Here is a 13,974-nt window from a genome sequence, read left to right on the forward strand (position 1 = left end):
TTCCTAGTGCTGGGATTAAAGGCGTGTGATTCCAAATGCTGGAATTAAAGGTGTGTGCTACCATTGCCTGGATCTGTTTCTCTTTTAGACTGGATTAATCTTGTGTAACCCAGTGTGGCCGTGAACTCAAAGAAATCACACAGATCTCTGCCTCTGCCTACTGAGTGCTAGAATTAAAGGTGTGTACCACCACTGCCTGACCCCTGTGGCAAATTCTGTGGCTGACTCTGTCCTCTGATCTTCAGATAAGTTTTATTTCTTGGATTATAAATGATATATCACCACACTGTTCCTATATACAAATCAAACAAGTGAAAGACTAGTAAAATAAAAACTTTTAAGACATTGAAGAAGATATAAGAAGATGGAAAGATCTCCTATGTTCATGGATTGGTAGAGTTAATATGGTGATATTTTATTTGTACTGAAATGTGTAGATGAACAGTCTTATTAAATAAGAAACACAGAGCCAATCGCAGAGTTAAAAGCCCAAGAGGTCAGAGCAGTAGCTGAGAGCTGAGCTTACCCTTCGCTGCCACTGCCATCCTTCCTCTCAGCAAGAGTGCTACTTCCTGTGTATTTTCTGTCTTTTTATTGACTTTCTGTTCTGCCTTCTCATTGGTTGTAAACCCAACCACACGACCTCCTTGTCACTGCCCATCTATAGAGACCTCCAGGTCTTCTATGGTTGGTATTGAGATTAAAGGCGTGTGTCTCCATGCTGGTGGTATCCTTGAACACACAGAGATCTGTCTGTCATGTGATCGGGATTAAGGGCGTGTGCTACCACTGCCAGACTTCTGCTATGGCTTGCTATCAGCTCTGACCCCCAGGCAACTTTATTTATTAACATACAAATAAAATCACATTTTAGTACAAATAAAATATCACCATAGAAATGTGATTTTATTTGCCTGGGGGTCAGAGCTGATAGCAAGCCATAGCAGAAGCCAGGTGGCGATGGTGGACACCATTAATCCCAATCACATGACAGGCAGATCTCTGTGTGATCAAGGATACAGCCAGCATGGAGACACACCTTTAATCTCAATACCAACCATAGAAGACCTAGAGGTCTGTATAGACGGGCAGTGACAAGGAGGTCATGTGGTTGGGTTTACAACCAATGAGAAGGCAGAACAGAAAGTCAATAAAAAGACAGATACACAGGAAGTAGGTCTCTTTCTGAGGGGAAGGACGACAGTGGCAGCAAAGGGTAAGAAAGGGTTTTTAGTATCAGCTTAGCTACTGCTCTGACCTCTTGGGCTTTTAACTCTGCATTTGGCTCTGTGTTTCTTATTTAATAAGACTGTTACATCTACAAGTTAATATACTAAAAATTGGCCCTCCTACCTGTATTAGTTAGAGTTACTATTGCTATGATGAAATGCCATGACCAAAAGCAAGTAGGGGACATAAGGTTTTACTTGGCTTACATTTCCACATAGTAGATCACTGACAGATGTCAGGACAGGAACTTAAGCAGGGTTGGAATATGGAAGCAGTAGCTGATGCAGAGGCCAAGAAAGGGTGCTGCTTACTGGCTTACTTAGCCTGCTTTCTTATAGATCCCAAGACTGCTAGTTCAGTGATGGCCCCACTCACAATGGGCTAGGCCATCCCACACCAATCACTTATTAAGAAATGCTCTGTAAGGTTGCCTACAACTGAGACTCCCTCTACTCCCATAACTCAAGTTTGTGTCAAGTTGACATAAAATTAGCCAGCACACTACCAAAAGCAGTCTATAATTCAATACTATCCCCATCAAAATTCCAACACATTTTTTTTTCACAGAAATTGAAAGGCTACTTTTCAGCTTTATATGGTAACACAAAAACCCAGGATACTAAAACAATCCTGAATAATAAAAGAATTGCTGGCAATTTTACCACTTCTAGCCTCAAATTGTACTATAGAGCTGTAGTAATAAAAACTGTATGGCACTGGTTAAAAATCAGACATGCAGATCAATGGAACTTAATTGAAGTTCCAGACATAAGTCCACATACCTGTGGACACCTGATTTTTTATAAAGAAACCAGAAATACACACTGAAAAAAGACAATATCTTCAACAAATAGTTCTGGTCAAACTGGATTGCTGTATGTATAAATATACAATTAGATTCTTATTTATCACCCTGAATAAAACGTAACTCCAAATGGATCAAGGACCTCAACATAAGGCTAGATCTGCTAAATCTGACAGAAGGTAAAGTGAAGACTAGTCTTGAACTCATTGGCACAAGAAGAGACTTATTGAACAGGAAAACAATAGTATAGGCATGAAGGTTAATAAACTGGACCTCATGAGACTGAAAAGTTCATGCCTCTGCATGAACACCATCACTGGACAAAGTGGCTGTCTACACAATGGAACAGATCTTCATAAATTACACATTCTATTGAATGTGGCTAACAATGGCTTATGTCTAAAATATATAAAGGACTAAAAAAAATGGACATCAAGAAAATATTCCAACTGAACAATGGGGTACTCAACAAAACACAGAATTCTCAAAGGATGAAACACAAACAGCAGAGCAACACTTACAGATATGTTCCACATCCTTAAAAATCAGTGAAATGCAGATCAAAACTACTTTGCGATTTCATCTTACACCAGTAGGAATGGCCAAGATCAATAAAACAAATGGTAGCCCATGATGGCAAGGATATGTTGTAAGGGAAACACTTGTCCATGGGTGGGTGTACAAAAACTTGTACAGCCACTGTGGAAATCACTGTGGTGTTCCTGTCTCAAGAATCATCTACACCACTCTTCGGCATATACCAAAAGGACTGTATACAATGGGAACACTTGCTCATCCATGTTCATTGCTCATCTACTCATAATAGCCAAAAATTGGAAACAGCCTAGATATCCATCAACAGATAAATGGATAAAGAACATGTGATACATTTACACAATGGACTAGTATTCTGCTGTTTAAAATAAATGAATTTTGCAGTTAAACTGATGGAGCTAGAAAAAATAATTTTGCATGAGTAACCCAAACCTCAGCTGATGTCAAGACACCTTCTTGTTTTTTAAAGCATATGAGAGAACAATCTACATGATGAAGTTCAGCTGTCAGCACAAGGTATAACTGAGCCACCTCTGCAACTCAGCTTCTGTGTGAGGACACACTTACTAAAGGATTTCAGCTCAGCATTGCTGGTGTCTCCTTAATCACCCCTAATTTCTCAGCTCCAGCTTGCCAGCATCAATTGTCCCAGTAAATCAAAGATTTTACTTCAGTGGTGCAGGTCTCATTAGTCATGGCTAATTCTTCAGCCCTACCTGAACAGACCCATAGATTCTTTATTCAAGGTATCAAATGGCCCTGATAGAGCCCTTAAACTTCCCTCTAAACTTCACAGGTTGGGCCTCCATCAGCTGCACTACATTGAGCATTTTCTTCCAAGCTCCAATACAACAGGCCACTGAGCTATCAACACTCAATGGCTTTTCTAGCTCAAAGTTGCAAAGTCTTTCTCTGATCCTCCACCAGACAATGTTTTCAGGTCTGTCTCAGCACTTCATACAAACCGGGCTCCCATTTTTTTTTTCCTTAGGAGGGTTATTATTACTGTGATCAAACACCATGATCAAAACTACCTTGGTGGGGGAAAGGGTTCATTTTGCTTATATGTCCATATCACTGTTCATAATCAATAGAACTCAGGTCAGGAGCTCAAGCAGGGCAAGATCCTGGAGGCAGGAGCTGATGCAAAAATCATGGAGGGGTGCTGCTTACTGGCATGTTCCTCATGGCAGGCATGCTCCTCATGGCTTCCTCAACCTACTTTCTTGTAGAACCCAGACCACTAGCTCAAGGGAGGGGGTGATGACAGTCACAATGGGTTGGACCCTCCACCTACTTTTACTAATTAAGAAAACAGTCTAGCCTGCTAACAGCCCAATCTTATGGACTCATCTTCTCAATTGTGTTTTCTGCTAAGTTTGAGCTCTTTCCTTGGCTTCCTTCAGGGCTACTATTGTGTTAGGGAAAGCTACTTGAAGTGGAAAGCCTTATTTGACTGGTATCTTGAATCACAATCTACTGAAGGAAGCCAAGGAAAGGACAAGCCATACGAAATGTGATTCCTCTCTGTCCATCTCTCCTAGAATGAAACTAAGAAGTGTCTTGTGTCTGCTTCCTCAGTTGCTGCTTTTGCGTCCACCCATCTTTAGACCTGCTCTCATCCAGAGCTGGACTTCGGCAATTCTGCATTATTACAGAGCTTGATCTGTATAGGAATGCCAAGGGGTGGAGCAAAAGACCTCCCCCTAGCTCAGCCAAGTGTAGACCCTTCCAATCACCTAGAAACCATGAACATGGTCAAACAATCCACCAATGCAGCTCTGCTGGGTAAAGCAAGCTCAAATCGCACTAGGAAACCTTTGTGTGCCTTTATAAACTCTTGCTGTTAAGGGCTGGAAATGGGACAATGTAACAATTCTTATGAAAGCTGATGTTAAGAATAAAACCTATGGTGATTCCTTGGGAGAATTGGCTATGCAAGAAACTGAATCTTCTATAGAACTTATTACTCAAGTGGTTATAAATAAGCATGAGAAATAGGATGTGGAACAAATAATTTAAGAAGAAAACCTTAGGAAAATTTTAGAAGCTGACAAATTATAACTGAATCATTAGGTTTTCATCCCCTGCCTAGAAACACAAAACTAGTATGGACAAGGAAAAGATTTGATTCTAAAGTTAATGACAGGCCTTGGTGCCCTCCTGAAGGCAAAATAAGCAGCTTTAGGAATCTTGATGTTCCTTTACTCTTTGCAGAATTGTAATAAAGACAGAGACCACATTGAAACAAGAGTTTATGACAGAGACACAAAGAAAACCACCTTGGCTCAGTGAACTGCCTGGCTGCTGAGCAGACTTGTCAGACCAGTACTTCTCTGATTGTGGAGAGAATAAAGAGTAGAACATGGTATTTCAAAGGTCACAGGAAAGGGTGGTGGTCTTATGTTAGATATAAAATAAAGAATTTAAACAAGGGACCGAGGAATTAGATTTCTGTAGGAAGATCAAATATTCATGATAGTAGATTAATAGAATAACAGGTAGTGGGCAATAACTTCTGATCTATTAACTTACTAGTCAAACTTAAATAGAGACATCCTGTCTAGTCTTTCTGTAACTGCAAGGCTTTATGACACCAATGTTAAGGAAAAGGATATTGAATTAAAAGAATTGATTTTATTGTAATGTTATATTTTAGTTCTCATGAAATTTACTATTTGCCCATTTCATTTCTTTTACTTTGATATGCTTATGTAATTATGGAAGACTTTAGAAAATGTATGTACCATGAAAAGACTTCGTAAGCAATGATTAAAGTCTGTGACGAAACGATTTTGTGTATAAATAAGGCCTGTTAGAGATACGGGTTGCCAGAGTAGGACAAGCCATACCAAGATGTGACTCCTCTCTGTCCATCTCTCCGAAAAGGAAACTAAGAAATGTCCTGTGTCTGATTCTGCTGCTGATGCTCTTGCATCCACCCATCTTTAGACCCTGCCCTCATCTGGAGCTGGACTCCACTAATTCTGCATGATTACAGAGCTTGATCTGCCATGCCCAGACCAGGCCCTGCCTGGGGAGTTAGTCTGACTGAGTTCCCTGCTGGTCTTCTGCTCTGGCTGGAAGAGAGCTGCATAGCAGCTTTTCCAGGTTCCTGCTCCGTTCTAAGGACACTAACCCTGTGTCTCTCCAGTCCCTTTCCCAGCACCTTTCTTATCTGCCCTTAGATGACCTGAAAATCCCCAGGAAGCCACTTCTGTGTGCTGACTGAAGCTAGGCCAGGTTCCCCACCTCTTCTTACCTGGAATTGGAGTCACAGCAGCTACAGCTGGGCTCAAGCAATGTGCCCCTGTGCTGAGAACGGAGCCAGGGGCTAGCTGAATCCTAAAATGAGAGGAAGAACAAGAAGACATAAATCAACCCAGCTTCCCATGCTTAGAGCTTATAAGCTCTATGGAAGTGTGCCGTGTGAGTGAGATGGCTCGAAAAATCGTAAACACTTAAATATATGGGTGTGCGTTTCAGGGGGTGCTGAACAGAAGGGAAAAAGGAGCAGGAAGGAGGACAGTGAAGTGTGGGGGGGGTCATTTTTAGGGTGTCCCAGGGAAGTTTCAGATAGATGGGTGTCATAGCAACTAGGCCATGGCAAAGAAAGGGACAGAGCATTGTGGGAATCCCTCCAGTGTGGTAGATTATTATTTTTAGGTGTGTTACTTTTGTTTATGTTGCATTTGTTTAACTCTGTGAAGCTGTGTTACTGTGCCTGTGTAAAAAAACCTGATGGTCTAATAAAGAGCTGGCCAATAGCAAGGCAGGAGAAAGGATAGGTGGGGCTGGCAGGCAGAGAGAAAAATAGAAGGTAAAAACTGGAGTGAAGAGATCTAGGAGCCAGAGAAGGAGCAGGACCCGGGGGTCAGACACCCAGCTATACAGCCAGCCACAGAGTAAGAGTAAGATTTACAGAAGTAACAGAATGGAAAAAGTCCAGAGGCAAAAGGTAGATGGGATAATTTAAAGTGAAGAAAAGCTGACATGCAACAAGCCAGTCTAAGGCCAGGCATTTATAATTAAGAATAAGCCGCCATGTGTGATTTGTTTGGGAGCTGGGTGGTGGCCCCCAAAGAACAAAAGACCAAAAACCAAAGAACACCCCAGTGAATTAGAGGAACTGGAAGCAGGCAAGCAGAACTCTACATTTTTGGGTGAGTGGGCTAGGAGGATGCCGCTGGTCATGCAGAGCCTAAAAGGTAGAGGTCATAGGTGTAAGGAGGACTATCACTGACACAGCAAAACAAGGAAAATGGGAAAACTAACCTAATTGGAAGGTGCTAGAGGGCCTCAGATACTCACAAGTCTGGTCCACTAAGTGGCAATGGTCATCACTGTGTCTGAGATGGCGAGGGCTGATAGCTGTGGCAAAACTAGCTGGCACATAGGGACTCCTGTTGTTCTCCACAGGCTCCTGGCCTGGTCTGCTACCAGGCCTCATAGAAACAGTGTGTCTAGGGGGCCTCCAAGGGGGCTGAGAGGCTGCAGAGAAGAGGCAGGAAGAGCATAGAGCTTCTGCTGGCTGCTGCTTGGGCAGGCAGTGGAAGGAACACAGTAGCATGCAGCCCGGGGAATCTCAGCAATTTCAAGCGTTAAGGGCAGGGAAAGAAAAAGTCCAATTGTGATTGGAAAACAACACCCTAAACACGAAGTGGTCATGCGAGAAAGCACTGGCCCATCTTACCTTAAATTCTTGGGGATCGCTTCACAGAACTTCTTTTACTTTGTCTTCTGCCAACTCAGAACAGCTGAAGGATATTCTTCACAATTTTTTTGTTGATGACTTACAGGATCTTTCTTGGCTGGAGCATTTCCTGGAAGATGTTCAGCAGTATGTCACCTAAGTCAACCAGGCCATTTTCTACCATCAACCTGCTGTGGGATGTTCTGTATGGCAAATGTGTTGCTCTGATTGGTCAATAAATAAAATATTGATTGGCCAGTGGCTAGGCAGGAAGTATAGGCGGGACTAACATAGAGGAGAAAAGAAAGAACAGGAAGGCAGAAGGAGTCACTGCCAGCCACCGCCATGACAAGCAGCATGTGAAGATGCCGGTAAGCCAGGAGCCACATGGCAAGGTATAGATTTATGGAAATGGATTAATTTAAGCTATAAGAACAGTTAGTAAGAAGCCTGCCACAGCCATACAGTTTGTAAGCAATATAAATCTCTGTGTTTACTTGGTTGCGTCTGAGCAGCTGTGGGACTGGTAGATGAGAGAGATTTGTCCTGTGAGCCAAGCAGGAAAACTCTAGCTACATCAACCAGAGCAGAAAATGCAAGATACAGTTGGATCAGATCTGGTCTGGATTAAAGATTTAAACAACAGTCTGTCTGGATTAAAGACAGACTCAGCAGTACACTGAAGATCTCTTAAATGAGAATTTGCCTGTTCTCCATAACTTAGGCCCAGGAGCTACTTACCAAGGCACTCAGGTATCAGCTCATCACAGCTGTCCATGATAAATACATTACAGACATAGAGTTTGATGTTGTTCTTGTTGTTCTTATAAAGGTCAAAGGGAGCTTGCCAAGGAATGAAGATCAGTGCTCAGAATTCCAAGTGACCTTCACCAGAGAAAAACCCAGGAGTACATTTCAGGATAGTATTGTTTCATGTCCCAATATCAAACATCTGACATTGGATCAATTCCACACTCTTGAAGACCTAGTGACTGAATAGAAACTATAGGCAACTACAGAGAAGATAGCCCTAATACCAAGTCATCCTAGAAAGCTAGTAGCAAAATGTCCCTCCAATCAGAACCCTGGCTGTAAGGGCCACCACGCTGATTCCCACCAGAAGGGAAAAGTGAAACAAACCACTGCCAGGCACAGACTTCCCTGAGTAGATCCTAGTTTGTGAAGTCACTTGGTTTCACGGCTTTCAGTTCTCAGCTATCAACCAGTTAGGAAAGTTGTTCCCTACCACCTCTAGCACATTCAACGCTCCTCTCCAGTTTATACAACATGCACCTTAACTGCCATGTGGTCTTGCCTATACTTGGTGAAATGGTTAAAGAATTCATCATATCCCTACTGAGTGATGCCAGAAAAGTTTCTTGTCCAAATGGTCTTAGTCTTATTCAACTCTTCCTGATTAATGTATTTCTCCTTGATCGTCTTGGTTTTTTTTTTTCTTATCTTTGCCACCATCATCCTCATCTGTTTCCACATCTTCAGTCTTACGCTTCTCCTCACCATCCTTATGTTCCTCCTCTTACCTTTCTGTTCCTCTGCCTCTTCTTCACTGATCTCCCTCTCTCCTTCCTTCTCCAAATAAATCATCAAATGTATTAATGAGTTGTGGAGAACTCAGCATCAATGAAGCCAGAGGCCAGGAGCCAACACAGCAGCCTGTTCACACTGCCAAGCCCGTACTCACATAGAAGGTGACAGGTAGTCAGTGTTTCCTCATTACTTCCTTGACCCTCCTCTCCTCTAAGTAGTCTGTCTGGTCTTCTTTGAGGTGAAGGATTACTTTGGTACCCTGGCCAAAGGGCTCACCTATAAAGAGATGAGTCAGAATAAGATATGAAGACATGGAGTTAAGACAACAATTAAAATATCTGACAATGATAGAACACTTTAAAATACAAGCTCAAGACTTCCTCCTGAGAATTCTATCAATCACCACAATGTAGAAAGTCAACTCACTATAGTCTGCACAGACTTTAAAGGAGCCACCAGTAGCAGACAACCAGGCATACTGTATCATTTTGCTTTGTGATTACAGCCACTTTCTCTCCCACCAGAGAGCTAGAATAGAATCTAACAGCAAACTGCTCAATCATGGAGAGGCATGCAACAGTTGGCAAACAGTTTTAAAAGTTGAGAGAGACAGTAAGATGGTTCTGGAAACATAAAAGTGCTTGCTGAGCAAGTACAACAATCAAGAATTCAGTCCCCAGAACCTAGTGGTCAAAGCTGTCCTCTCACCCTCACATGTACTAACTCTAAAAATTCACCACATACGCCAGTCAAACAAGTTTCGAAAAATTATCAAGCCAAAAGCAGTAATGAATTGAGAATGGTGTAGATGAAAGGCCACACACTTGGATAGCCTCCATGAAAGTTTTTGTGCTAGACTTAGCAATAATCTCCAATTTATTTACGAAGTCAGCCTTGGTCATGCCAATGCCTGTCCAGCAAGGCCAGCCTGCTCTTCTTAGGGTTGGAGATGATGTCAAGTTTTAGCTCTTTACTGTCGCCCAACTTAGAAGGGTCTCTCAGGCTATCATAGTGAATTTTGTCCAAGACCTATAAATACATATACAGAGTCACATTATTCCATTTGTCCAGTCCCTTTCAAACTTGTGACACATTTTTGGGATCAACTGCTGCATTATATCACTCAATCACTCACACTACATGTCACACTACATGTCACTTCTCCCACTTCTAAAAAGTTTTAAGAATACAACAGAATACTCACATCTGAAGCATTGGAGATCAACTCCTGAGGAAAATACATAGCTTGTATTGATGATGGGGGCAGGAGGTGAGCAATTTCTGCCTGGCATCTAAGAATGAAAAGATGGTGTATGACCAGGGACCATGATGGCTGTATATTTTAAAATCCAAGAGTTCACCTGTTTCAATTAAGTCCTGATTCAGAGGCACAGTTAAAACAGCTTCCAACTCCCAGGAGATGAGAACTGCCACTTCTTGAAAGGACCGTGAAGCTACAGCGAAAAGAAAAATCAAGAGTGAAAAGACAAGACAAAACAAACAAACAAACAAACAACAAAGGAAGGTTGTTCAACCAAATGGGAAGTCTTACTTTCTGAAAGGTATGTTATGAGGTCAGCTAGGTGCCTCAGAAGCTCAACACCTGCTGATATACCTTGTAAAAACCCAGAATGAAAGCGTTAAGTACATTAAGAATCCCACACAATCCCTGATGTGCACATATAAATGGGAAATTCGTTAGCAGTCAAATTTTCACTTGAATTAAGAACAAACTAATAGGAACGGTAGCCATTTCTATGTGCTGTGGCAAAAATCCATCAAAAGAGTTAGCTGTTCCATCCAGTAGGGCAAGAGAACCCATTGGGCAGTAGTGGAGGCGCTCAAGGGGCAATTAAAACAGGACAAAGAATGTGTGAGGTAAAAGCTCCACCATAACCACATTGAGTCGATCTGCATAGGTCTAAACACAAGAAAAAAGGTGATCCAGGCATGCCAGCCACACTCGTCATCCATGAACATTCATGGGAAAGAGCCACTGGGGAAGGGGCACCACCATACACTCTCCCATCATCAGGCAAGTGGACCCGGGCACAAGAAGTTTCCACAACAATCTGTGCTTTGGGGAGAAGAGGAGTAGGTGAGGAACCTATAAAAACTCCCCTTGCCTGCACCATCCCCATTTCTCCTCAGCCACTGGGGGAACATTCAAGATCTGGAAAGGGAAAGCACTGTGGGAAAGTGTCCCTGCCAAAGCATCCCTGTGGACTCCTTCCCCCAAATGAAGCAGGTTAGGAAACAGGTCCAACACAGGTGGCAGAGTCGGCTTCCCTGGGCAGCGCTGAGTCACCAACAGGGCAGCCCTCCACCGCCCAGATGACTGGACCCAGCGGCCCCGCCAACAATGTGAGGGCAAACACGGCTGCGTGCCCAGTCCGTGGCTCCCCCGGGGTGGCTGCCCACCACCTGGGTGGGTCGAGCCCCCGCCTCGCGCGCTGCCGATCCGCCCGCTCCCAGGCACCCGGGGAAGACTCGCGGCAGGCTTGCGCCGGAGTCAGCCACAAGCATTGGAGACTCTCCAGGCACCTCATCCCAAAGGTCACCCTCCCTCCTTTAGGACACATGAGAATATGGGGAGGCTCCCGGGGAAGGAGCCGCCACCGCAGGAGGCCAAGGCCTTGCCTTGACAAGAAAGCACCGGCGTAGGACACAGAGCGGTGGGCTGGGATCCTCTGAAATTGAGATGTATGTGGGTGACTTGGAGAGCGTTTCCCAGGGTGAGCCCGGGACATCCCTGGGATCTATTAGCCTTAAAGGAGGGGCTTCTAGCTGCCCAACCGTCGTTGCCGCCCACCTTGACGTCTTGACGTCAAAGTCACGATTTCTGGAGCCGGAGGGAAGGAATTGGTTCCTGGATCTGGGCTTGCCCAGGCTCTAGCCGGCTGTGGCTGAAGCAGCGGGAGCTGCCGTATTATGATTTTTTTCAGCAGTTTCTGGTCAGGTAAGGGAGAACCAGACCTCTGTCTTTTTCTTCCCAGGGGTGTGGGAGTACGCCCCAGAGCTATGAGTGGTGCTGGCGAGTTTGGCAAAGTTCATTCCAGAGGCAGCATTTGTGGAGCAGGGGAACTTAAGAGTGAAGACTAGGAAAGACCCAAAGCTGCCTCCATTTCCTGTTCTTTGAAATAAGGAGTGGCTGGGGCGTAGTCAGCAGACTGCTTGCCTAGATCCAGGATATGGTAGTACATGCCTGCAATACCAGCACTTAAGAGGTGAAGGCAGGAAGAACAGTTCAAGTTCATCCTCATGTACATCTTTTCTCACAAAAACAAAGTGAGCATAAAAGAAAAACTAACCTTTCTGTATCTAGGCCACATTCCAGGTGTCTGTACTCCGGCCTCTCCCTTCTTTGCGGCTGTAGCAGGGGGACTCTGCAGCCCTCTGAGGTCAAAGCAATTTACCATCCCTTTATACCCAGGCCTAACCTTGGGTCTTGCTCAATCCGGAGACACAGGCTGCCCGCCCGCCTTCTGTCCTCTTCAAGGGGTTAAGCCTTGGGAGGACACGGACCCCAGTACACACGGAGCTGTGGAGAGGAAAAAAGGTTATTTAGTCAGAGAGCCTCTGAAGGCACCTGGTTTCTGTCAGCATGAAAAGGCAGGAAGATGACACGGTTTGGGGACGTGGAGAACAGTCACGGAAGGAAGGATGGAGAGGGAACATCATCAGATCACATGATACACCAGTTAGGCCTGCCACCCCCACCCCCGTCCTTGTGATAGGTCTCTCTCAGCCTAGGAGTCGCTTGAGCTTGGCTTAAGCAGGGATCCATCAGAGCTGTCAGTGAGAGACTGTACCCCTTGCATCCTGACCCCTCAATCCCAAGTCCATCTGCTGAGGCTCCCTCCCTGGGGTCTGGACATCAGAATCCAGCACAGGGCAGAAGAAAGCAGAAGCTGGCTAGGAGAGCAAGTCTCTTTACCCCTGCTCATCCCAGACAGAGAAGGTAATGAGCAGTATTGAGAAGGTAAAGAAGCAGGCAGGCAGTGTAGTCCTGTCCCCATGTGGTCACACAACTGCCCTTACTAAGGAGAATACAACTCTCAGAGCCAGTCCCATAAACAAAGAAGGCTGTGATGATTCCCGCTGTCTCCACTTCAGCTGGCTTGCCTCTCCTAAAAGATGGAAGGCAGTGTAACATTAGGAGAGCCTAGGCCAGCCCTGCCCCAGCGTATCAACCTACATCCAACCCCAGCCCACCTCTTGGAGGGTTATCCTCCACCCTGTCTCTATCCCCGTCCACAACTCAGCATAAGCACACCATGGGGGGGGGGCGGGAGGGGGATGCCCTTACCTCCACTGCCCCTCACAACCCCCTCCCCACCCAGGCTAGGCATTCTGCTCCCACTGGCTTCTTGCAGCTTGGAGACTGAGTACTTTCCTATTGTCATTTCTTGCTATACTGAAGGATACCCCTGGGACTCTTTAATTAAGTCCTTGCAGATGCCACCAAATTCCCTCATGGCCCCACCCACTTGGGCCCAAAACACATGCAGAGGCTGGTAAGGTAGTCATTGGAAAAGGCAAGGGCAGGCATGAAGATGACGAACCAGTTGTCACCCTTAAAGACCAAGACAGGTAGGAGAGCTTTCCCACCATGCATAGCAACCGCAGGGGAAACAACAGGAGCCTGGTGATCACCAAACTTGGCAGACAGTGCCCATCTTTACCAGGCTGCACGGAACAGACAATACCTCAGTCCAGGTCATTCCTCGTACTCCACTCAGGGCCTGTAGAGACGTGGAGAAAATCTCTAGGCCTGATTACCTTTTGGGGTGCTGAGTGCCAGGCGCACAGTGGTGGTACCTGTGGAATACTGAATTTTTTGGAATGCGCATTTTTTTTTAAATTTCTGGTTTTGAGACAAATTCTCATATATCCCAGGCTTGCCTCAAGCTCAATAGGTAGCCAAGAATGACCTTAAATGTCTGATCTTCTGTTTCTACCTCAAAAGTACTGGGAATGCATGTGTGCACTAACCTACTTGACTTATGAGGTACTCTGGATCAAACTCAGGGCTTCAGGAAGTATGCTAGACAAGTAGTCTTAACACCTGAGCCACATTCCTAGTCTCAAATACTGGAATATATCTTATGATATGGGTATACATGTGTGCATGTAGATACAC

General features: G+C 44.6%; 1 pseudogene; it reads right to left on the minus strand.

The window, feature by feature from the left end:
- Window positions 1–7,338: 7,338 nt before the first annotated feature.
- The window catches only part of LOC114685699, a 79,503-nt pseudogene continuing 72,867 nt past the window's right edge, over window positions 7,339–13,974 (minus strand).

This window comes from Peromyscus leucopus, chromosome 22 (genome assembly GCF_004664715.2).
Source record: "Peromyscus leucopus breed LL Stock chromosome 22, UCI_PerLeu_2.1, whole genome shotgun sequence".
Classification (NCBI taxonomy): domain Eukaryota; kingdom Metazoa; phylum Chordata; class Mammalia; order Rodentia; family Cricetidae; genus Peromyscus; species Peromyscus leucopus.